At 39.1% G+C, this 27,317-nt stretch overlaps 1 protein-coding gene across 1 annotated transcript in view; it reads left to right on the top strand.

Moving 5' to 3' along the window:
• Positions 1–1,269: 1,269 nt before the first annotated feature.
• Positions 1,270–27,317, top strand: part of LOC150081129 (dimethyladenosine transferase) — a 43,790-nt gene continuing 17,742 nt past the window's right edge. The window contains exon 1 of the mRNA XM_090380935.1: positions 1,270–1,349. The gene's annotated coding sequence lies outside the window, so the exon portion shown is untranslated. The remainder of the gene's footprint in view (positions 1,350–27,317) is intronic.

Genomic DNA, 27,317 nt, shown 5'->3' with positions numbered 1-27,317 from the left:
AACCAGTTATGCTTTCGTTTTTTTAATCGTGGCTACTGCTAAATACGCACTGATGAGAACTTTTTCAAAGTCTAATACAGTAGGTCACCATACTGGCTTCAGTTTAGTGCAGTATAACGACTGTATAGCCCGTGCAATCTTTAAACTGAACGAGACACGTCTTTACTCTCCATTATAGTTTCATTTACATTTCTTCTGCTTGTGACTGTCTTAACACAAAGGTTCCTATATTTTTGGCCAGTGTTTATATAAGGCAATGGTTATACGGCTTATGCCACATCTCGAGTACTCCATGCAGGTAGAAAACGCATTTTAGGAAGGATGTGACTCTATTAAAAGGGGCGCAAAAAGCCCAACAATATTAAAGAATATTCGTACCACAAAAGGAAATTCTTCTGCAAATTGTATATCCTCTGGAAATTTGGCACCTATCGAGAGGTTTGATTTTAGTGTTAGGGCATTGGTTTTGAATCAAATCATTTGATTGAATAAGTAGTGACGTTGTTTATCGTGCCAGTGACGTTGTTTATTGTGCTCCGACACCACTCGAGAGGGATATGATTTCAATTCATATCCCTCTCGTACAAAAATAGGTGTACAAAAATTGTGTTCAGCCAGTGGGTAGTTGATTCTGGAACAAATTTCCATTTGGTGTTCACTGGGAATTTTCATATTTATTTTATTTTGTTTTTATTTAATTATTTATCGGCTGATGTGTTGGTAGATGACTTTCATCAACCGGTGAAATACCACCACTTTGCTTATTGGAGGCTTGAAGTGGTGAAACCCATGTTTAGTCTCTAGAGCAAAGTTTCCGGCATCCCCTCCCCCCCCCCATACTTCTCCTTCAACCCATGCACGGTACTAAGTACTATAGGTTTTGATACATTTCGTGTTTGGGGTTTTCATAAAAAAAAAAAAAAAAACAAAAAAAAAAATAGGGGCCCACGTCTAGTGAGTGTGGGTTTGGCACACCCAGGGTCCTAATCTGGATATCATCATTCTCCTCTTTCTTGGTGATTCCTTTCTACTTCTCCCTCTCAGGGTAACTTGGGAACTTTTTTTTTTTTTTTTTTGGCTGGTGCAGCATAAGCCTAAGGCTTGCTTGCACCATATGGCTAATAATAATAATAACTTTGGTTCTTGTTACATTTTCCCCTGATACTAAGTTAGCAGTTGCTTCCAACCCGCGGTCGAATTATTTAAGTTGTTTCGACTGTAGCAACCGGTGGAAAACAAGTGAACTAAAAGTCGTACTTTCAGAGTAATAGTCTGTTTCCATACTGTTAGTGTTGTTGAAGATAAATTGGGAGGATAGATTTTTGTAGTGGTCGGCTTCTGAAACTGAGGTATACTTTTATTAATATGATTTTACTTAAAAAAATAAAATTTTTATGTTGACCAGCAGGTTTGATTTAAAGGATTGACTAGTTAGATTCATTTGCCAAACATTTCAAAGTGATTACGCTAACGTGGAATTAAATAATGAACGTATAGAATGCATGCAGTATACATCACATATTTTCAGGGAATCATTATCGTGGAATCATTAAAAGCTTTAATCATCATGTAGCAGAAGACAACGGCATATCGTTCTGATTGTAAGTTTGGTGGTTCCATGTAGCACCTTTTATCCTACCTCAGTGGTTTTCAACCGGAGTGCCGCAGCAACAACATTACAAGAGTGCCAGGAAATTTGGTTTTAAAATACTTAAACTTATTATCATTATTTTTTAATTTTATACTAGGGGTTTTCGCCCCCTGATCTCGCTTCTTTAGACAAAGTAAAATAGAATACTTATAAAAGCTTTCGACATTGTGCTTGCCTCTTTGCTATAAATACGTTACATATGGAAATCAAGCATGGTACCACGTAGTCATGTCAGATAAACATAGCACGTAATCACGCTTAAACAAAAGCATGTTTTTTTATTATTATTAGCCATATGGTACAAGGAAGCCTGAGGCTTATGCTGAACCTGACAAAAAAAAAAAAAATTCTGAATTACCCTGATAGAGAGAGTTTTACCACAGTAAATCAAGCTTCTGTAGCAACTAGTTTAAACAAGTAAAACAAGTTCAAAGTTGCATTATCATTTATCACATCAGTCAAACTTTGACTTTGGTCAGAATTATTTAACTCATCTTGGACAATATTGGGAAACAGTTATTGGGAGAACAAATATTAGAAGAAATTGTTGAAGATAAACATAAGAAAGGCACCTGGGGCGGATGGGATCTATCCAGTTATATTAAAGGAGGCAGCAAAGGAAGTAAGCACACCCTTAGCCATAATTATGAGAGCTTCCTTGGACTCAGGACTGGAGTTGTGCAGATGTGACCCCAATTCACAAAGGAGCATCAAAGTTGTTGTTATTTGGTTTTTAGGAGCATTAGCAGAAGGCCATATTGCTCCGGGGATACGTGGTGGTCATTTCCTGACCTTTCCATATCCTCCGTATTTGGTGATTACGGGCTAACCAAGGGTATTTGGTGATCCGTATTTGGTGATCACGGGCTAATCCACCATGTGTCTGCTGTTTTTAGCTTTTTAAAATCAATCAACATTTTTACTGGTATATAAAATTTTCATTTTATTGTGCTTTTAGATTGATTTATCTTTTATACATTTGTTGTTTTTTATTTTGACATGGTGACCTAACTAGTTAGGTCAATGAATGTTTTATTTTTTTTATATATGACATGGTCTTGGCGCATCATAGCCAAAGCTGCTAATGCGCCAATAAAATCTAAATCAAACCAAACCAAACGGGCTAATCGAACCCCGATCTAATCAAGAAGCGTGTGCTATGCACTGCTGCTCCTTCCCACCTGGCTACAGAGGCCCCAAGAAGATCAAAGGGCGACACAAGTAATTATAGATCTGTTAGTTTAACTTCTCTTCCAGGGAAATTAATGGAGGCACTGTTTAAAGAAGCAATGCAGGATGATTAGACAAGACTTCAGTTATAGCTCAGACACGGCATGGGTTTGTTAAGAAGTCTTGTCTGACCAGTTTGATTGGATACTATGATGTGGTCACAAAGCAACTGAATGCAGGGAATAACTTTGATATCATATGTTTGGATCTTAGAAAAGCCTTTGATACTGTTGCACATGGAAGACTGCACAAATTGGAGCAGGGCGACATTGGAGTCAAATTGCTGCTATGGATAAAGGGATGGTTGAGTGGGAGAAGACAGAGTGGTAATCAATGGACACTGCTCGTCGTGAACTAATGTTATTAGTGGAGTCCCTCAGAGTTCAGTGTTGGGTCCATTGTTGTTTTCTGTATTTTTAAATGATATTGATGATGGCATATCAGTCTTAATGTCCAAGTTTGCAGACGATATGAAGGTTGGCAGAGTTGTTAATGACAGTATGCTGCTGCAACAGGATCTAGAAAAGTTGAGCAGATGGGCTGAGAGGTTACAAATGAAGTTTAACATTGACAAATGTGAAGTACTACATATGGGAAGCAGTAACCCCAGAGTAAAGTATCAACTCTGTGGTACTATACTGACAGTAGTAGAGAATGAAAATGATCCTGGGGGTAATTGTGCAGGCAGATATGAAGTTTTCTGATCAGTGCAGACGGTCTGCAAGTAGCAGACCGTCTGCACTGATCATAGTGTCTTGTCAATGATATACAAGAATTTTTCTAGCTGGGATAAGGAGGTGATTATCCCCTTGTATAAGGCAATGGTCAGGCCACACCTTGAGTACTGTATACAGGTCTGGAGGCCTTATTTTAAGAAGGATGTAGAGCTGTTGGAACGAGTACAGAGAAGGGAAACAAGATTTGTGAATGGAACAAAGGGTTGCTCTTACGAAGAAAGGCTTAAGTTTTGCAGATTACAGTGTTTGGAGACTAAGCACCTGCGAGGTGATCTGATTGAGATGTATAAAACCTTGAATGGGTTGAGCATGCTCAATGCTGATGTGATTCTTCCTCTTGCTCAGAATAATCACCTGAGAGTGCATAAATTCAAATGAGGAAAGACAGTTGTAGGATAGATGTTCCGAAGTGTGCCTTTAGCCAGCGGGTAGTTGATTGGTGGAACAGAGTTCATCTTTTGTTGTGCAGTTTGATAGTCTAAATAAATTTAAGGCTGAGCTGGACAGGTATTTGGAATGAATGGAGGGGTGAAATCGGAGTTTTTTTTTTTTTTTTTGGCTGAGCTGCATAAGCCAAGTGCCTCTACTAATGCTAACCCAATATATTGATAGATTCAGTGTTACCTTGGGCAGAGGTGAGGTTTCTGGGTATTGATGAAGAAGAGCAGCTTTCAACTGGCATTTAGAGTATTATTAAAACATCAAAACACTAAAAATTTGTAACACTAAGATTCAATCAATTCTGTAGTCAGACATTTATATAGCCATGTTATTCTTTACAAGTTCATTAAAGATAATATTATGCTGAACTGTTAGAAAATATGTTGGGTTTCAGCAGCCTACCAGCAGAAGCAAGTTGCTGCAGCAGAAGCAAGTAAATTCCTAACCTGTTTACTTCTTCTCACTCTCTTAGAAAATTAAACCTTTTAAAGTTTTCCTGTGGCACTGTTTCGCATGCCAAATAGAAAGTAGGTCACTGCTGTTGTTGTTATTTGGATTTTAGGAGCATTAGCAACTAAGGCCATATTGCTCCGGGGATATGCGGTGGTCATTCCCTGACCTTTCCGCATCCTCCGTATTTGGTGGTGACGGGCTCGAACCCCGGTCTAATCAAGAAGCGTGTGCTACGCACTCCTACTCCTTCCCACCTGGCTACGGAGGCGCCACGTAGGTCACTGCCTGAAGCATTCATTTGTCAAGGTCAAAGTTCAGAGTGAAAAGAAAGAAAGCAGTCGCAGAGTAGCATTGTCACAGGACGCTGGTCAGCAGTGGTAGCAACGCAGAATTTAAGATTAAAAATAACTTTAGGAGCAAGATTCGGTATAAGGAAGCAGTCAGGCTGCAAGAACAGCGATCCAGCATCAGGCGCAGCACAACTAATTAACATAGAGTTAAAAAGAAAACACTAAGAATAACATATACATGAGTGCAAAAAGAAGGTGACTTCATGTACCAGGTCACCTAACAGTGTCTATGAAGAACTATACACTATAAACAATCCTAGTCATAACCTTTTAGCTTTCGGATATTTACATGACATCCTAGTTTTAAATACCAACTTTGAACCTATAGCCAAAGCTATTTATCCTATTAAACTCCACTAATCACATATTGAGGCCAACTTCCTTGACCTCAATATTACTCTTAGCAATGCTTCACCATCATCTAATATTGAAATATATGATAAAAGAAATAAATATAACTTTGATGTCATTTACCTTACCAACTGGCAATCTAATATTTCCAACAAAATACATAAAAATATAATTTGTACTCGAACTGTCAGATTAGCTAGCATATGTAGTAACCATCTACTGTTCACCAAAGCTCTACAACTCCTTTACTAGTCAACAATAACATCCCTATCTACTTTGTAAAATACTGTTTCAATATTGTTTCCCATTTTATCAGAAATAAATTCAGTTATAATTTACTATGAACTGGTCAGTTCTAATTGTATTTGTATAATCTGGTGGAATTACACTACTTGGTAAATAATAACTATGCATGATTTCCGATGTAATTATTTTCATCGGAATGATTACTTTTGTCTCTTTACTCACTAAGTTTCTACTGTATAGTTTTCACTTTTCTGATGTATTCATTTGATAAGGGGGGTGCCTCCGTAGCCAGGTGGGCAGGAGCAGCAGTGCGTAGCACACGCTTCTTGATCAGACCGGGGTTTGAGCCTGTGACCACCAAATACGGAGGATGCGGAAAGGTCAGGAAGTGACCACCACATATCACCGGAGCAATATGGCCTTAGTTGATAATGCTCCTAAAAAAAAAAAAAAAAAAAAACCCAAATAACCAAATACCAAAAATAACCATTTGATAATTTTTAATAATCCTTAATGAAATTACTTATAATTCACTGCCTGTGTTGAGACTTAGTCGACATTTCCTACTTTGTTTTCAGGTATGGTTTATAATTTATGTAGAATTTGCAAAATTCCTATGGTCTTCAATTTTGTAAGCAGGTGATAACATACTATACCTTTGAAAATCCACCTCTAGATTTTCCACTGAAATTGTATAGCTGCCTTCAGATTTTGGTGACTTGATTTTGCCACTAATCTCTGTAGAAATTACTTTTTACAGTCTCCTAACTACACCGCTATTAGGTCTAGAGACATCCAATTATTTGGTTCCTTGGAATTATTCCATAATTGGATTCTTAACTGCACCACCACCATTGGATCTAAAGTGAACTTTTTTTTTTTTTTTTTTTTTTTTTTAATGTAAACCCCAAACACGAGAGGTATTAGAACCTATAGTACTTAGTACTGTGCTTGGGTTGGAGGTTGAGCAGATGAAAGAAGATATTTGTTGACATTGGACTTGAACTTCTGTAGACAGACTGTAATTTACAAGAAATATGTATAAAGAAAGGTTGTTCCAGAAAACGGCAGTTGGAAGAATAAACGAGGAAGATGAAATGTTGGTCCTGTGGGTTTGAAGTTGGACAGTAAATGGATGTTGGCTGGTGGCGGCACGTGTTTGGACTGTTTTGAAAGTGAGTGCGGGAATTATTTGAGGTTGTCACAGACATTCTCTCAGATAGGGCAGACAAGCTGTACTTGCTACCTGGGAGTCTAAAACGCTGATGGAACTGATATTTGGGTGACACTCAAGTCAAGTGGATCCATTTTCGGCAAAGTCCGGACGGTCTGTGGCAGCCAAATCCTCTGCTTGCACCTTCACGATGGTGGGACTCTTAGTAATCCTGGGTATAACCTCCATGCACAAGCACATGGAGGTCACCACCACTTTCTTATTCCAAATGTGGTTTTTCCTTCTGCTTGGAAATTTGCTCATATTCAGCCAGTTCCTAAAAACGGTGACAAATTGCTCCTATACAATTATTGCCCCATTTCAATTACTTCTGCTCTTTCTAAAGTAATGGAGAAATCAATTAACCGCCGACTCTTAAACTACCTAGAAACCTTCTGTCTGATCAATGATCGCCAGTATCGATTCCATAAGTGTTGATCCATTTGTTGATATTCTGGCTTATGTTACCCATTTATGGACTAATTCAATGGAAAAGATCGGTGAAACACAAGCATTTGCTCTTGACATCTCAAACGTTTTCGATCGTGTTTGGTATAAAGGTCTTCTAAATAAGCTTCCATCTTCATCATCATCATCAGCCATTTTCAATCCACTGCAAGATGAAGGCCTCTCCAGCAACTTTCCAGTTCCTTCTGTTTTGAGCACTGGACATCCATTTACTACCCACAAACTCATGAATTTCATCTATCCATCTCCGCCTTTGTCTTCCAGGTTTTCTTCTAGCTCCTCTTGGATACCATTCTGTTATTTTCTTAGTCCATCTGTCATCATGTCTTCGAGCTATGTGTCCTGCCCAAGACCATTTTAGTTCTTTAGTTTTGATAAGAATGTCCTTTACTTGAGTTTGTTGCCTAATCCATGTGTTTCTCTTCTTATCTAACAGTCTTATTCCCAATATGATTCGTTCCATTCTTCGCTGTGTGGTTCTCAGCTTCTCTTCCATTCTTTTGGTGAGTGCCCAAGTTTCACTTCCATAAGTCATGGTGGGGAGTATACATTGGTCCATTATTTTACGTTTCAGACAAACTGGGATATTGCTCTTCAGTATGTGACTATATTTCCTAAATACTATCCATCCAAAATTTATTCTTCTCTTGACTTCCAGCCATTTATCATTATTACAGCTAATAACTTGTCCCAGATAAGTATATGACTCCACCTTTTCAATTACTGCTCCTTCAATCATTATGTCTCTTTCTGTGGCATACTTGTTCATCATTACTTTTGTTTTAGCCATATTCATCTTTAGTCCAAAATCCTTACTAACTGTGCATAACTGATTAAGATTTTCCTCTAATTCTTTGGGATCATGGCTTATGACCACAATGTCATCTGCAAATCGCAAATGGTTTAGGTACTCTCCGTTCACATTGACTCCTTTCTGCGACCAGTCTAATCTTCTGAAAGCTTCCTCAAGGGCAGCAGTAAACAGCTTAGGAGATATTGTGTCTCCTTGTCGAACTCCTTTCTCAATTTTAAATTTCCAACTGTCTTTGTCTAGTCTAATAAAGGAGGTAGCACTCTCGTATATTTTCTTCAAAATCATAATATATGGGGTATCAATGCCTTGTCTTTCCAGTGCCCGAAACATTGCCTTATGCTGTATGGAGTCAAATGCCTTTTCATAATCCACAAATGCCAGGCATAATGGTGTTTTATATTCATTTGCTTTCTCCATTAGCTGTGATATTACATGAAGGTGATCCATAGTTGAGAATCCTGTCCTAAAGCCAGCTTGCTCTTTCGGTTGATTCTCATCCAGTATTCTTTCTAATCTGTTAGTAATGACCCTTGTGAACAACTTGTAGATGTGGGATAACAAGCTAATTGGTCTATAATTTCCAATTTCTGATTTATCTCCTTTCTTATGCAGCAAAACTATGATTGCATTATTCCACTGCTTAGGCGTCACACCTTTTCTAATGCACTTTGTGAAGAGCCTTGCCAGTTTTTGTGTTATGTCTCTTCCTCCCAATTTTAACAACTCTACAGTAACTTCATCTTCCCCCGGGGCTTTCTGATTCTTCATTTTCTTCAATGCATGTTCTACCTCATCAGGAAGAATATTGGGTATGTCGTATGTGTTGCTACTTTGCAATCCATCTTCCCCACTGCTGGCATCATTCCCCTGCTCCTTGTATAATTCTCTATAGTAGTCTTCTGCTATTTGAATTATGCCTTCTCTGCTGTTTATAAGTACACCATCGCTATTCTTCAGTTTCAGTATCATTTGTCTTTCTGTATTACTGCTCATGGCTGCTGATTTAAATCCTTTGTTTTCCCTTAATGCTTGTTCTACTTTTCTTGTGTTAAATCTTCTTATGTCCTCTCTGAGTCTCTTTCTAATGGCTTTGCATAACTCAGTATACTCAATTTTCTCCCTGTCAGTGTTTTTCTTGCTTTTCATTTGTCGTCTTCGGTTCATCATGACAAGTGTTTCTTGACTAATTTTTTCTTCTTTGGATTTCTTTTTCCCTATAGGTTTCTTGGGCTTTATCACTTTCAAAAAGTTGTAATATTCCTCGTTGATATCTTGGTCCTCAGCAGTCTGCAGAAGCTCATACTTGTTCTTAAGTTCCAGTACATACTGCTTTTTCTCCTCTTCTGTTATCTCAAAGACCTTTGTATTATTTACTCGAGTCAGTTTTTTCCTTTCCTTTCCTACATCTATATCAAGTGTACATCTTACCATTCTGTGATCACTTCCAACATTTACCTTATTTAGGACAGTGACATCATTCACAATATATCTTCTATTAGTGAGGATGAAGTCGATTTCATTAGTAGTTAATCCATTTGGACTCTTCCATGTCCACTTTCTGTTCACCCTTTTCTTGAAAAAAGTGTTCAAGCTTCCATCTTATGGTTTGCCAACTGTTTTTTGTAATTGGTTATCCAGTTTTCTCTCCGATTGCTCACTGAGGGGGTGATGGTAGATGGCTCTCTGTCTTCTAATTTCTCCACTAATGCCTCCCAAGGTTCAGTTCTTTCCCCCACTCTTTTCTTCTTGTATATTAATAACCTTCTTCCATTGACTGGAAATCCTATCCATACTTTTGCTGATGATACCACATTGCATTCCACTTTCTATTTTAAGAAACCTTGTCCTGCTCGATCAGCTTTAACTTCTCGAAAATCTGCTACCAATTCCTTAAATGCCGATCTCCAGGTAATTCTACAATGGGGCAAAGACAACTTAGTTGATTTCAATCCTTCTAAACCTCAGTCTTGTCTTGTATCTCGCAAAAAGGATTCTTCTGCTCCTATGTTTATCTTTCGTGACACTCCAATCTCTAGGCAAAATTATATATCTCTTTTGGGGATTACCCTGACTTCTAATCTCTCTTGGCACAAGCACATTACAAATATTGCTTCCTCTGCATCTAAAAAAACTTGGTTTTTCTCTTTCGCTCTCGACGTTACTTTTCTTCCAAACAGCTGTTTACTCTGTACAAATCGCAAATACCATCCTTCTATGGAATATTGTTCCCACATCTGGGGTGGTGCCCCCAAAACTTCTCTCAGGCTTCTTGATTCCGGTCAGAAGAGGGCAGTTAGGTTAATTAATGATGATTCATCTCTAACAGAGTCTCTCCACTTGCTGTCTCACAGAAGTACTGTTTCTGCTGGATGCCTCTTCTACAGATACTTCCATGGGCACCGTTCTTCAGAATCGACTTCTATAATTCCCGCTCTCTCTTTCAAAACAGTCCGAACACGTGCCGCCACCAGCCAACATCCATTTACTGTCCAACTTCAAACTCATGGAGCCAATTTTTCATCTTCCTGGTTTACTCATTCAACTGCCGTTTTCTGGAACAACCTTCTTTCATACATATTTCCTGAAAATTAGTCTACAGAAGTTCAAACTTCGAGAGTTTGAGAAAGAGAGTAGCCTGTGCGGATGTAGCTTATTGCCGCTCCTGGAACAGAGATTTATTTCTGATTTATTTCAGAGTTTTTTCTGATTTATTTTCTATTTTATAAGCTTAAATTGGCATACTAACTTATTTTCTTGAGTAGCTTTATATTCCTAGTTACGATACTTAGTTTAAAGTTTAACTTAGATAGAGATTTTGTAGGTATTACTTAGTATTGGTAAGGGTATCAAATCCATGTGTTACAAGTTGCAGCTCCGTTGAACGAGAGTTTTTTTTTTTTTTTTCATTTAGCCGATTTATTAACCAATTGTTTTAACAAATTATTTTCTGTAAGTAACTAGTCAGGATCCTTAGTTTATTCTGAACTGAGACAGTGAGATTTGGAAGTTAATCAATACTTAAGTGTCCGTAGATTTACCGTTCGTAAATTGCCGCCATTTTTACGCGATACAAAATATCTCGGTTGTTGTTGTTTTGGTTTTTAGGAGCACTAGCAACTAAGGCCATATTGCTCCGGGATATGTGGTGGTCATTCCCTGACATTTCCGCATCTTCCGTATTTGTTGGTGACGGGCTCGAACCCCAGTCTAATCAAGAAGCATGTAATAATACGCACTACTGCTCCTTTCCACCTGGCTAGGGAGGCACCCAAAAAATATCTCGAACTAGATAGCATAAGCTTAGTATAGTATAGTACCTAATATAATATTGTCAATTAATCAGTAAATCTATTAATCTTGTTGAACTTCATTGTGAATTAAATTGTACTTTTAACTATATACATATAACAACTTAGATTACGTAACATAAATAATTAGCAAAAATAAATAATTAATACTTAACTTGATAGGAAAGTTATATAAAGGGATTTCGTAGATAACACTCGATACTGAAACATAAATATAGCATTATAACTGTGTTGGGATACAAGTTGAGGGTTTTAATTTTGTACCGAAATTGAAATTTTATAGAAATTAAATCAAAATCATGACTCAGACAAGAGCAGCAAAGCAAAAGGCTCAAGCTAATGGGAATGCTGTGGCTCGGGAGAACTGAGGGGGGGCAGTTGCCCTCTGAATCACAGCATTTTAAAATGCACTATTTCCTTGATGTTTGTGTGGCAGTCAGGTACGGGACATGATACTGCCATGGAGGATGTCTTTGTATGTATGCGATGCAAGGAGTGTAAGGAAATCAGGCGACAATTCAGCGTTGTTATGGGCCTATATGAGAGCTTGAAGGACAGGGTGGATGCCCTCGAAGGATTAAAAGTGAGAGGCCCATCAAGCTCTCAGCCGCCCACATCAACGCCAGAGCTTGCACTTGGGCATCACGCAACACAGAATCAGCCCCCAAGGCAGAATGTGCTGGTCCCAAAGGAACTAGTAGTTGTTGGTGACTCTATTGTCAGGGAAACGGGAAACATGCTTTGTAAAAAGGAGAGGTGGAACAGGACCAGGGTATGTCTGCCAGGAGCAAAGGTTGATGACGTAGAGTGGATATCATCTTTTAAGGGCACAAAAGGTGATATAGTTGTACACATTAGCATTAATGATATTAAGAGTAGGAGATTGGCGGAATTACTTAACAAGTACAGGTCACTGTTGAAAAAAAGCCGTGCTTTACGGTTGAATTTGAAAGTGTCGGCAATTCTGCCCAGACACGATAGGAGGGAGTATATCATGAGATCCCTGTCGATCAATTCGGCCCTGGAAAGATTGTGCAAGGCTAAAGGGGTAGAATTTTTTTCAGCCTGGTCTGTACTTGTTAACAGGAGAGACTGCTTCTACAGGGATGGGATACACTTAAACAGAAAGGGTGCAAGAATGTTTGCTGATGCTATCGAGGCAGTGTTAGGTGGGTCGGAAAACTGCTAGGTTGGGGGTATACAGGGACTAATAGATTAACAGTAGCCACTGGCAGAGGTGAAAGTGATTCTTGCACTGCTTCTATTGGAATGAGCAGCAGCCTGTAAAATAAGATGCAGGATATTTCAGAGACTGCTGGGAGTCATTGAGGTACAAGTAAACACATGGGTTGTGTTAGGGGTAGCTAAGAAAAAGAACAGGTGCATGTATACTTGCATGTACACCAATGCCTAGGAGTTTGGTAAATAAATTTGATGAATTTGAGGTATTGCTCAAAGCATCAAAGGCAGATATTGTTGGGATATCAGAGACGTGGTGTAACACAGATATAAGTAATGCAGAAATGGAATTTGTAGAGTACGTCTACAGAAAGGATAGACAGGATAGGAAGGGAGGAGGGGTTATGCTATTAGTTAAGAAATACATAAAATCCAAGGAAGTGAAGCCAGTCAACATCGCTGGACAGTGCAGTGTCGAGTCAGTTTGGTGTGACATAAGCATTGGGAGATCAAAATTGAGAGTAGGAGTGTGCTATAGGCCTAATGACTGATGAGTATAATAAGAAACTGTACAGGGAAATAGAGTGGGCCAGTAAATCAGAGAGCCTTTTAATGGGGGATTTTAATTTCCCAGATATTGACTGGAATTTGTTGGTTGGTCAGTCACACACTAGCAAGGCTTTTGTGGATTTATTGGATGATTGTTTTCTACATCAGCATGTTCGGGAGGCAACTAGAGGGAGCAATACTCTTGCTTTGATTATCAGTAGTGATTCTTCATGCATTAAGAATCTGCAGATACAGAAACTACTAGGTAACTACCATCAGGGGTAAAGGGAAGGATTATTGCTTTCGTAAAGGCGACTACGATGGTCTGAGACTTTAAATTCTATACAGTGGGACCAACTGATGATGTTACGAACAGCAAACTCAAAATGGGAAGCATTCAAAGAACTTATCTTGGAAGCTACTAGGCTTTACATACAAACTAAGAAATATTGTTCAAGATTCAGGCCTAAATGAATGTCAGATGAACTAATGAGACATATGGCAGAGAAGAAAAATGCATGGGATACATATAAATTAACAGGTGACACAGAAGCTTATGATAGATATAAGTTGATCTGTAACCAAGTTACAAAGGAGGTTAGGCAGGTGAAGGCAGATTACGAGAAATATTTGGCAAGGGATGTAAAGAAAAACAGCAAGGAGTCCTTTACTATGTAAACTCTAGAAGGAAGGGGATGAATCAGATTGGTCCACTTGATATCGATGGTTCAACTGTTGATGATCCTGCTCAGGTAGCTAACAAACTAAATCAATATTTTGAATCAACATTCACACATGACGAGTTATTCAGGAAGGGGAATGCCATAGATGAAGTAAACACGGGCAGTGAGCTAGATGATCTTGTAATAATTGAGAGTAAAGTGGAGGAGAAATTGTTGAAGATAAATACAAGAAAGGCACCTGGGGTGGATGGGATCTATCCAGTTATATTAAAGGAGGCAGCAAATGAAGTAAGCCATCCATTAGCCATAATTATGAGAGCTTCCTTGGACTCAAGGGAGGTACCCATAGACTGGAGATGTGCAAATGTAACCCCAATTCACAAAGGAGGATCAAAGGCTGACACAAGTAATTATTGACCTGTGAGTTTAACTTCTGTTCCAGGAAAATTAATGGAAGCACTGGTTAAAGAAGCACTGCAGGATCATCTTGACAAGAATTCAGTTATAGCTCAGACACAGCATTGTTTTGTTAAGGGAACGTCTTGCCTGACCAATTTGATTGGATACTATGATGTAGTCACAAAAGAATTGGATGCAGGGAATAACTTTGATATTATATATTTGGATCTTAGAAAGGTTTTAGATACTGTTGCACATGGAAGACTACTGCACAAATTGGAGCAGTGTGGCATTGGTGGCAAATTGTTGCTATGGATAAAGGGATGGTTAAGTGGCAGAAGACAGAGTGGTAATTAATGGACACTGCTCATCGTGGACTAATGTTATTAGTGGAGTCCCTCAGGGGTCAGTGTTGGGTTCATTGTTGTTTTCTGTATTTATAAATAATATTGATGATGGTGTATCAAGCTTAATGTCCAAGTTTGCAGACGATACAAAGGTTGGCAGGGTTGTTAATGATGCTACTGATGCTATGCTGCTGCAACAGGATCTGGAAAGGTTGAGGAGATGGGCTGAGAGGTGGCATATGAAGTTTAACATTGACAAATGTAAAGTACTACATATAGGAAACAGCAACCCCAGAGCAACATATGAGCTCTGTGGTACTACTCAAAATAATTTTGATATATACTTGGATTTCATGAAAGCTTTTGATACTGTTGCAGATGGAAGACTATTGTACAAGTTCAAGCAGTATGGCATTAAGGGAAAATTTCTATAATGGATAAAAGGATGGTTGATTGGGAGAAGATGAAAGCAAGCTTATATAGCATTGGCCAAAAAATCTCATTTCACCAATCCACTCGCTCCAAATGTTTGTCTAGTTCTGCCTTGAATCTATTTAAGCTATCTAATTCTATAATGAAAGATGGAAGTTTGTTCCATCAATCAACCACCCACTGGCTAAAGGCAAATTTCCACACACTCTATCCTACATCTGTCTTTTCTCAATTTGAATTTATGACCTCTCTGGCGATTATTCTGAGCAGGAGGAAGAATCCTGTTAGCATTGAACATGCTCAAACCATTCAAGGTGTTATACACCTCAATCAGATCACCTCGCAGGTGCCTAGTCTCCAGACCTGGTAATTTCCAAAACTTAAGCCTTTCTTCATAAGAGAAAACATTTGTTTCATTCACTAATCTTGTTGCCCTTCTCTGTACTTATTCCAGCAGCCTCTACATCCTTAAAATGAAGCCTCCAGACCTGTATACAGTACTCAAGGTGTGACCTGACCATTGCCTTATACAATAGGAGGGGAAGTCTTGTCTGACCAATTTCATTGGATACTATGATGTGGTCACAAAGGATCTGGACGCAGGGAATAACTTTGATATCATATTTGAATCTTAGAAAGGCTTTTAATACTGTTGCACGTGGAAGACTGCTACACAAATTGGAACAGTGTGGCATTTGAGACAAATTGCTGCTATGGATAGCGCCTCCGTAGCCAGGTGGGAAGGAGCAGCAGTGCGTAGCACACGCTTCTTGATTAGACTGGGGTTCGAGCCCGTCACCACCAAATACGGAGGATGTGGAATGGTCAGGGAATGACCACCGCATATCCCGGAGCAATATGGCCTTAGTTGCTAATGCTCCTAAAAACTAAATAACAAACAAACAACCAAACACAGCTGCTATGGATAAAGGAATGGTTGAGTGGGAGATCACAGAGAGTGGTAATCAATGGAAACTGCTTTTTGTGGACTAATGTTTTTAGTGGAGTCCCTGTGGGTTCAGTTGTCCATTGTTGTTTTCTGTATTTATTAATGATATTGAGGATGGTATATCAGGCTTAATGTTGAAGTTTGCAGACAGTACGAAGGTTGGCAGGGTTGTTAATGACACTAATGACAGTACAACGCTGCTGCAACAGGATCTAGAAAAGTTTAGCAGATGGCAACTGAAGTTTAACAGTTGAGTAGACCATTTTGGACCCGCTAATTTTTGTAAAATTGGACAAATGCTAATAATTTATTGTAATTTTTCCTTGTAAAGGATCTGAGATCTCATTATGCTTTTAAAATAAACTTTGTGGATTTTTTTGAAAAGGGTAGTATGTGCTATTTTTGAAATTTTAAAGGAATATTAAATTTTAGGAATAATATATAGGGTGTATCAAAAATATTGGTACAAACGTTTAGGGGAGGTAGGTAACATTTAAAGGAATGTGAATAGCATAGGAACCCATAACCGGAAACATCACGAGAAAGTAGTAGCAGAGGCACAAGAAGCAGAAATGACACAAGACAGTAATTAGTGGCAAATGTTTATTTGACATAATATTAACAATGGAGTACGAGATGGATGCATTTCATGATGTTACAACAGATGCTCGAAGGTTCCACCATGAGACGCGATGCATGCATGACACCGACGCAGCATGGATTGGCGGACACAGGCGAACACATCTGGAATTTCTTTGGCAGCAGCACAGACAAGTCTCGCCACGAGATCCATTTCCGTCTCCACAGACAAGTCTCGCCACGAGATCCATTTCCGTCTCCACAGGCGATTCATACACGATAGATTTGAGATCTCCCCCACAGAAAGAAATCGAGGCTCGATAAATCAGGTGAGCGTGGGGGCCAGGAACGGGTCCATCGACGCCCAAAATGCCTGTTCAAATGGTCACGAACACACCTTCCATAATGGGCAAGCGCCCCGTCTTGTTGAAACCAAATGTTGCATCTCACATGTGCTGGAACATCGTCAAGTAACCCTGGTCAAACTTGTTCAAGAAAGATCCGATGTTTAGCTGAGTTTGTGTTTGTTTGTTTTTTGGTTTTTAGGAGCATTAGCAACTAAGGCCATATTGCTCCGGGATATGTGGTGGTCATTCTCTGAACCTTTCCGCATCCTCCGTATTTGGTGGTGACGGGCTCGAACCCCGGTCTAATCAAGAAGCGTGTGCAATGCACTGCTGCTCCTTCCCACCTGGCTATGGAGGTGCCTCCGGAGTTCATGCAGGATGATAACAGGTATGGGCCGACTAAGCAGTCACCGACCATACCCATCCACACATTTAATACGAAGCGTTGTGCCGCATGGGAGTGCGCACCGTGTGGGCTGTCGTGAGCCCACACACGAGCATTGTGCTGATTGAATAAGCCTTCGCGAGTGAAATAAGCCTCATCCATGAACAAAACATAGGCTGGAAAATTCAAGCCTTGAACACTTTTTTTGGAGAAACCACTGCGCAAAAGCCACACGTGCTAGATGAGCATGGTGGGCCACTAACTGAACCCTTTGGAGATGAAAGGGGTGTAAGGATCGTCGTGCCAGACACCCTGTACGCTGCAACGAGACACTCCTAAGGCAGAGGCAACGGCACGTGTGCTGGTAGTAGGATTATTCTGGACCGCATTCAACACACCTTCCGTGGCGGGAGTTCGTGTCGAACGTGGTCTGCCCGCACTACTCCTGTTACCTCTAAATGACCCATAATCGCACAAATTTTGATGAACACGCACAAACAAATGGTGGTCCGGTACATGTCTGTCTGGGAAGGGCGCCTCCGTAGCCAGGTGGGAAGGAGCAGCAGTGCGTAGCACACGCTTCTTGATTAGACCGGGGTTCAAGACCATCACCACCAAATAAGGAGGATGCGGAAAGGTCAGGGAACGACCACCACATATTCCCAGAGCAATATGGCCTTAGTTGCTAATGCTCCTAAAAAACAAATAACAAACAACAATAAACGAACTGTCTGGGATGTGTTCTCCATAAATTTGTCGAGCGGCTCATCCATTGCCCTCTGCTAATCCGTACACTAGATGCATGTCTGCCAGCTCACAGATCATATATCGATGCATGCTCTTCGTGCGGCGACTACTGCTTGAATCAGTAAACCAGAAATTTTCCCTCTCGCAAACTGATGAACAGTGCCGTCTACCGACTTACGGTGACGTTTCCGGTTATGGGTTCCTATGCGATTCACATTCCTTTAGATGTTACTTACCTTCCCTAAACGTTTGTACCAATATTTTTGAGACACCCTGTATATGTTATTTTAAGGCAGAAGAATACTCTTACCCGGGGTCTTCAGGAACAGCTGCCTCCGGGTGAGGTGTAATTCAGAAGGTGTTGAAATTGCTATTATATGGAAGGTGGACGAAGGAAAATACAAGCTTTTGTCCTAAATACTTGCATGAAGAGTAATTTTAGACATAAAGGGAGATGATATCCTGAAGTCTGATGGGGACTTTTCATTAATACCATCTTCAAAGGAGGGTGAATACGAGGCAGTCTTTTATAGCCCAGGCACGTTCCATTGACGTACTTCAGAAGTGGGGGGGGGTGTTGAGTAGTCGTAGATGGGTGGAGGGTAAAAATTTCCTCCTTCACCATATTACAGCTATAGTTTAGAAATTGTAGTTTTTTTTTTTTTTTTTTTGGCAAAAAAAAAAGGTAGGGAAGAGAAAGATGGGGGGGATTCACTCGGAAATCCGGGTGTGTGATTACCCGGCCCCTGTTAGTAGAGGTCCTGGATTTGGTGGAGGTGTGATGTTCTGTTTTTAAAGTTGAACTTGTAGGATATTTGTTTTAGGTCCCATTCTTCAGAGATTCTTCAGGAGAGGGCGCTGAATCTCTTTAAAAGTTACAGCTGACAGTTACGGGCTCCGCAAAAACGATAAGTGTTTGCCTTTTATTTACATGATTGTTATTTTATATTGTACTTAATACGTAGTCATATAGTTATAGTTACGCTGGTTATTTTTTATTTTTAATTTAGATAAAGAGTTTTTGTGGATTTTACTTACGATAGGTAAAACCGTTATTTCGTTCCATTTTGTAGCCATTGTTTTTGGATATAGTGGTAGGGAATTCAAATTTTTTAATTGAGGTAGCTAGGTAGCTCTAACGCATAATTATATAGTAATACGCTTCACTGTTTCTGTTTAATAGTTTCTATTCAAATACTATTGATATTTAATTTATTGATTTTATTAATTTAAACTACCATGCCCCAGACTAGAGCAGCAAAGCAACGGGCACAAAGTGGCAGGAGTGCTGTGAATCGGGGGAGAACTGAGGGGGCCAATTCTCCAATGCATCACAGCCTAAAAAAATGTGCAACTTGTGAAATGTTTGCCGAACTCTCTGGAACGGAACATGATATTGCCATGGGGGATGTCTTTGTGTGTGCGCGATGTAAGGAGTGTAAGGAAATCAGGCGACAACTCAGCGTTGTTATGGGCCTATATGAGAGTTTGAAGGACAGGGTGGATGCCCTCAAAAGATCTCAATTGAGGGGCCCATCAGGCTCTCAGCTGCCCAACTCAACGCCAGAGCTGACTCCTGGGCATCAGGCAACACAGTGGCAATCTCCAAAGCAGAATGCGCTGGTCCCAAAGGAACTAGTTATTGTTGGTGACTCTATTGTCAGGGAGACGGGGAATATATTTTGTAAAAAGGATAGGTGGAACAGGACCAGGGTATGTCTGCCAGGGGCAAAGGTTGATGACGTTGTAGAGCGGATATCATCTTTCAAGGGCACAAAAGGTGATATAGTTGTACACGTTGGCACTAATGATATTAAGAGTAGGAGACCGGCAGAATTACTCAACAAGTACAGGTCACTGTTGAAAAAAAGCCGTGAAAATAGGGTTGAATTTGAAAGTGTCTGCAATTCTGCCCAGACACGATAGGAGGGAGTACATGATGAGAGCCTTGTCGATCAATTCGGCCCTGGAAAGCTTGTGCAAGGCTCAAGGGGTAGAATTTTTTTCAGAGCCTGGACTGTACTTGTTAACAGGAGAGATTGCTTCTACAGGGATGGGATACACTTAAATAGAAAGGGTGCAAGAATATTTGCTGATGCTATCGAGGCAGTGTTAGGTGGGTCGGAAAACTGCTAGTTTGGGGGGGATACAAAGACTAATAGTTTAACAGTAACCGCAGGCAGAGGTGAAGGTGATTCTTGCACAACTTCTATTAGAATAAGAAGCGACCTGGAGCGAGGGGTGTTGGGGGTTTCAGGGACGGATGGCAGTCATCATGGAATAGTTGGGTATATGGGATGTGTTAGGGTAACAAGGAATAGGCATAGGAGCATGTATGCTTGCATGTATACCAATGCTAGAAGTATAGTAAATAAATTTGATGAATTTGAAGTGTTGGTCAAGACATCAAAGGCGGATATTGTTGGGATAGCAGAGACGTGGTGTCACAAAGATATAAGGAATGCAGAACTGGAATTTGGGGAGTACAATGTGTACAGAAAGGATAGACAGGACAGAAAGGGAGGGGGTGTTATGCTGTTAATTAAAAAAAACATAAAATCAAAGGAAGTGCGCCCAGTTAATATAGATGAACAGTGCTCTGTTGAGTCAGTTTGGTGTGAGATAAGCACTGCGAAAGGAAAAATAAGAGTAGGAGTGTGTTATAGGCCTAAAGACTTGAATGAGTACAATGAACAATTGTACAGAGAAATAGAGTGGGCCAGTAAATCAGAATGTCTTATTATGGGGGATTTTAACTTCCCAGATATTGACTGGAACTTGTGGGTTGGTCACTCACACACTAGTCAGACTTTTGTGGAGTTATTGGATGATTGTTTTCTGCAGCAGCATGTTCGAGAGGCAACCAGAGAAAGTAACACTCTTGATCTGGTTATCAGCAGTGATCATTCGTGTATTAAGAATTTGCAGATAAAGGAACCACTAGGTGGCAGTGATCACAGTGTGCTGAAGTGGGATTTACTCAAAGAGGTAACTACCGTCAGGGGTAAAGGAAAGGGTTTTTGCTTCCGTAAAGGGGAGTACAGTGGTCTCGGACAGTTTTTAAATTCTGTACAGTGGGATCAACTGATGATATTACCAACAATAAATTCTAAGTGGGAAGCATTCAAGGAATTAATCGTGGAAGCTACTAGACTTTATATACCGATTAAGAAATATCGTTCAAGGTTTAGGCCTAAATGGTTATCAAATGAACTAATGAGACTCGTGACAGAGAAGAAAAATGCATGGGATTCATATAAATTATCAGGTGACGCAGAAGCCTGTGGCAGATATAAGCTAGTCTGTAATCAGGTCACAAAGGAGGTTCGGCAGGCGAAGGCGGATTACGAGAAATCTTGGGCAAAAGATGCTAAGAAAAACAGCAAGGATTTCTTTACTTATATAAACTCTAAAAGGAAGGGGATTAATATGATTGGTCCACTTGACATCGATGGTTCGACTGTTGATGATCCTGCTCAGATAGCAAACAAACTGAAGTATTTCAGTTTGTTTGCTATCTGAGCAGGATCTTGCAGTATTTTGCATCTACATTCACACGTGAGGAATTATTACAATTTGAAAATGGAAGAAGGTTATCAAATTGTAGCAGTGTGCTTAATGATTTTGTAATAACTGAGAGCAAAGTGGAGGAGAAATTGTTGAAGTTAAACATAAGAAAGGCACCTGGGGTGGATGGGATCTATCCAGTTATTTTAAAGGAGGCGGCAAAGCAACTAAGCAAACCCTTAGCCATAATTATGAGAGCATCCTTGGACTCAGGGGAGGTTCCCACGGACTGGAGATGTGCAAATGTGTCCCCAATTCACAAAGGTGGATCGAAGGGTGACACGAGTAATTACAGACCAGTTAGTTTAACTTCTGTTCCGGGTAAAATAATGGAGTTGCTGGTTAAAGATGCATTGCAGGATCATCTAGACAAGACTGCAGCAATAATTCAAACACAGCATGGGTTTGTTAAGGGAAAGTCTTGTCTGACAAATTTGATTGGTTATTATGATGTGGTCACAAAGGAACTGGATGCAAAAAATAATTTTGATATCATATACAATGTACTTGGATTTCAGGAAAGCTTTTGACACTGTTGCGCTTGGACGACTACTGTACAAATTGGAGCAGAATGGTATTAAGGGTAAGTTGCTACAATGGATAAAAGGATGGTTAAGTGGGAGAAGACAGAGGGTGGTAATCAATGGGTGCTGCTCTTCGTGGACTGATGTTATTAGTGGAGTCCCACAGGGTTCGGTGTTGGGTCCACTGTTGTTTTGTGTATTTATCAATGATATTGATGAAGGTATATCAGGCTTAATCTCGAAGTTTGCAGATGACACAAAGGTTGGCAGGGTTGTTAATGACAGTAATGGCAGTGTGCTACTGCAACAGGATCTAGATAATTTGGGCAGATGGGCTAAGAAGTGGCAACTGAAGTTCAACCTTGACAAATGCAAAGTACTGCATATGGGTAGAAGTAACCCCAGAGAAACGTACCAACTGTGTGGTACTACACTTAAGGTGGTAGAAAATGAAAAAGACCTGGGAGTAATTGTGCAGTCAGATATGAAGTTTTCTGAGCAGTGCAGACAGGCTGCTAGGGCGGGTCATGGGGTTTTGTCAATGATATATAGGAATTTTGCTAGCAGGGAAAAGGAGGTGATTGTCCCTCTGTATAAGGCAATGGTCAGGCCACACCTTGAGTACTGCGTACAGGTCTGGAGGCCTCATTTTAGGAAGGATGTAGATTTGCTTGAGCGTGTACAGAGAAGAGCAACAAGATTGGTGAGGGGAATGAAGGGTTTCTCTTACCAAGAGAGGCTTAAGTTCTGCAAATTGCAGTGGCTGGAGACTAGGCACCTGCGCGGTGATCTGATTGAGGTCTATAAGGCCTTGAATGGGTTGAGCACGCTGAATTCTGATGGGATCCTTCCACTTGTTCAGATTACCAACCTACGGGGACATAAGTTCAAATTAAGAAAGGACAGATGTAGAATAGATGTGCGGAAATTTGCCTTTAGCCAGCGGGTGGTTAATTGCTGGAACAAACTTCCATCTGTCGTTGTAGAAGTTGATAGGTTAAATAAATTTAAGGAGGAACTGGACAGGCATTTGGAGGGAATGGTGTGATTTTTTTTTTTTTTTTTTTTTTTTTGGCTGATGCTGCATAAGCTCCTACACTTGCTTTCTTGCATCATGTGCCACTACTACTACTACTACTATTATTATTGGTCTACGTACGTTTAATGATCTGTTTGTTGATCTCATTGCTAGTGTCTCACTGGTTTCTAACTTAAATTTTGTGTCTTGTTTGTCAATTATTATCGCATTTTTGAAGGAGGGGTAATATCCTGTGTCTAAATGGTGAGCTACCAATTCGGAACTATTATTTTTTCCCATTCAGTCTGTTTTTTTCTGTGTAATGTGCAGCTACTTTTAAACTGCTTTTATGGATTCTTGTATATAGCGATGTTCTCATGCTGCCTATATATATATATATATATATGCAATCACAATCTGGTACACAGGGAATTGAGCTTTTTAGGTATGTCTATAGTTTCTTCGAGCTGCCAAAGACTAGGTTTACTCCAGAATCTTTGAAGATTTTTTTTCAATGGTTGTTGGTACATTTCATTGTACGGGAGCCCTATCCATTGTTTTTTTTGGTGCTTCTCATTTTGGTTTTTCTTTACTGTTTTTTTTTTTTTTTTTTCGTCTGTATTTACGGCGCCTTTATGAGCCATTTTATGTAACAGCGGTTTGAAAATCTGTTCTTAAGTGTTTCGATCTCATGTTTGTGTTCATCCTCTATACCTGAAATAGATGAATACCTGAAAGCATTGTTGAACTGGGCTATTAGGATTGATTTTTTGTGAGGGGGGAGCATAGCTATCAAAATGTAAATAATTCTCCTTATTTCTAGATTTGTGGTTTATGCAATTCCCTGTGCACCGGATTGTAATTGCATATATATAGGCAGCACGAGAACATCAATACATAAAAGATTCCAAAAACATAAAAGCAGTTTAAAAGTATCCGCAAATAACAAAGAAAAAACAGACTGAACAGAATAAAATAATAGTTCTGAATTGGTAGCTTACCTCTTAGACACAGGACACTACCCCTCCTTCAAAAATGTTATAATTAACAAACAAGACAAAATTTAAGTTAGAAACCAGTGAGACACTAGCAATGAGATCAACAAACAGATCATTAAACATACACAGACCAATAATAATCTCTGAAGAATGGGTCTAAAACAAATATCCTATAAGTTCAACTTTAACAACAGAACATAACACCCCCCCCCCAAATCCAAGACCTCTACTAACGGGGACGAGTAGTCACGCATCCAAATTTCCGAGTGAATCCCACCCCTTTCCTACATTTTTTTTCCCCTCCACCCTACTTCACCCTTTTTCGACTACTCAACACCCCCCACCCCCATGCTTTTGAAATACGGCAATGGAACGTGCCAAGGCTATAAAAGACTGCCTCGACAACACGTATTCACCCTCCTTTGAAGATGGTATTAACAAAAAGCTTCCATCAGGCTTCAGGACATCATCTCCCAAGGATTTAGGAGAAAGGCTGGCTTTTTCCTTCGTCCTCCTTCCATATAATTGCAATTTCAACACCTTCTGAATTACTCACCCAGATGCAGCCATTCCTGAAGAAAATCCCAGGTAAGAGTATTCTTCTGCCTTAAAATAAAATATATAATATTCCTTTAAAATTTCCAAAAATAGCCCATAATACCCTTTTCAAAAAAATCCACAAAGTTTATTTTAAATCCATAATAAGATTGCAGATACTCTACAAGGAAAAATTACAATAAATTGTTAGCATTTGTCCGATTTTACAAAAATTGGCAAGTCTCAACTACCCAAGTTGTCTGCCCAACTGTCTAATAAAGTTTCGAAACTTTAGGATTATTTTTTACCTCCACATATTTTTTTTTTTTACTCTGTCATATATATCAAGTTTAACATTGACAAATGTCAAGTACTGCATACGGGAAGCAGTAATCCCAGAGTAACGTATCAACTATGTGGTACTACACTGACAGTGATAGAGAATAAAAAGGACCTGGGGGTAATTGTGCAGGCAGATATGAAGTTTTCTGAGCAGTGCAGATGGTCTGCAAGAGTAGTTCGTGGTGTCTTGTCAATGATATACAGCAGTGGTGGCCAACTTAATTTGTGATGCGATCTACTTTTTTTCTTCAAAATGTGCCGCGAACTACCATCTCAAGAATTTCATTGCACAATGGTTAAAAAAGTTAATCAACACATATTGAAAAACGTTTATAAATTTTAAAATTAAATACAATTCAGAATTCTTGTTTTAAATTCATACCTTTTTTAATTTATGTGAAGTTTGTGTCTTAATATTATCTGCCAAGCTTTCAAAATTGGGGATATACTGTGATAAGGCCAACCGTAAAGAATCTTCTGTATGCAAGTCTGTAAGAGTAGAGCAATTCTTCATCTTTGTTTCAAATACGAAAAGGGCGATCTGCATATATATGTGGAACCAAAACAGAAATTTAAAAGTTCACTGCACTTTTTTTGACATTTGGGTACTTTTCTCGGCAAACATATTTACAAAGGTCTTTTTCTGATGACTTGGCTTTTACGAAGATATTGTTTTTCAATTTAATAATTTCATTTTGAAGTAATATTTTCTCCATGTGAAAAATCGCGGTGATTTTTTTTTTTCTGCAATTTCTGGATAAGAAATATATTGAACAATGTCTTCAATTGTTTTAAAATCGCTGAATCTGGTTTCAAAGTCATCCAAAACTTTCTCTCAATTTCAGAAACATATTTCTCACTATTAAATTCAAAAACAGGATATTTTTGCAAATGATCTTGCATATTTGCAAAATGATTGAATTTTTTTTTTCCTTTTAGATCCTTAGCCTTTGCCAAAAATTGATATTTATATGCAGAAATACTACTAATTATGTCACCCACATTTTTATTTTTTCCTTGTAATTCCAAATTCAGATCACTTAATTTACTGTTAAAATCTGCCAAAAAAGCCAGATCACACAACCACTCCATATCTTGTAGCTATTGATAATCATCTCCCCTTTGATCAAAAAAATTTTTTAATTTCATTCAGCAAATTTTGAAATCTCTGTAGAAACTGACTCCAACTCAGCCACCTCACATCTGTGTGTAATATCAGATCTGCATTTTGAAAAGTCTCCTTTTTGTCCTCTGATGGAATTCACGATTTTGAAAGCTATGTCCATAACACTTTTAGTATTTAATCTTTTTCTGGCTAATACTTGTTGGTGGATGATACAGTGGGAACTCTAAAAATCCGGGAATTCATCATCCTTTTGGCACAATGCGATGAATCCGTTAAGATTCCGTGTGTCATTGCTTTAGTTCCATCTGTTGTTATTGATACGAGCTTAAATAGTGGTAATTTAATTTTTTCAATAAAATTTTTGAATGCATTAAATATATCAAGACCTCTAGTTCTTTCTTTTAATGAAACCATACCCAGCAGTTCTTCTCTAGTGGCAGAATCATCAAAAACCATATGAACAAAAATGAGCAATTGAGCTGTATCACTGACGTCTGTAGATTCATCTGGTTGTAAAGAAAAGGGCACGCAATTGTTCCCTCACATTTTTACTCATTTTTTTAGATGCGTTGCATCACAATATTTCAAAATAATTGCAGATCTTGAAGAGCACTTTTAATTTCATTTTCGTTCTTAAAATTTTCAAAAAGGGAATCTTATTTTTAAAAAATGTCTGATGAATTGACCATCAGAAAATGGTTTGCATTTTTTGCAAGAAAATGCCTCAGAAGCAGTAAATGATGCTACATTTACTGCTTTAAATTGTAAATTAAGTGTCACGAATAAATTTTGTGCGAATAATCTGTATTTAAGTTCCTTTATTTTATTTTTTCTAAGGTCACTATTAGGCAGAAAATCGGATTGGTATTTACCATGGAGTGCATTGCAGTAAAAAAGTAAAGTGCAGCCATTATCAACCCACTGCAGGATGGAAGCCTCCTCAACAATTCATGCTGAGGGAAATGGACCATAATCTGCCACGCTGGTCCAGTGCGGGTTGGCAGATCGACTGTATTCAGCAGTCAGGGGCTTGAACCCCGGTCTACTCAAAGAGCGTGTGCTATTGCATTCCCGCTCCTGCCCACTTGGCTACGGAGGCCGTCTGGCTTTTCTAAATTTCTTTTTTTGGGTATAGCCACAGAAGCATTGCAAATCAAACAACATGTTTCTTTTATCATTAAATGATACTTTTTACTCTTTGATGAAAATGATACTTTTTACTATTTTTCATAGTATTCATTTTAAATCAAAGGGTATTAAATTAATGTACAAATATTGTCCAGTTATTAATATTAAGTAAGCTAAATAAGAATTAGATGCATACACTATGCTCTCCACAATGTAACT

The sequence above is a fragment of the Mastigoproctus giganteus genome, chromosome 9 (assembly GCF_048544385.1).
Source record: "Mastigoproctus giganteus isolate SK-2022 chromosome 9, ASM4854438v1, whole genome shotgun sequence".
In the NCBI taxonomy this organism is placed as follows: Eukaryota; Metazoa; Arthropoda; class Arachnida; order Uropygi; family Thelyphonidae; genus Mastigoproctus; species Mastigoproctus giganteus.
The sequence above is the reverse complement of the archived record's forward strand: the minus strand, read 5'-3'. Positions and strand labels throughout refer to the sequence as shown.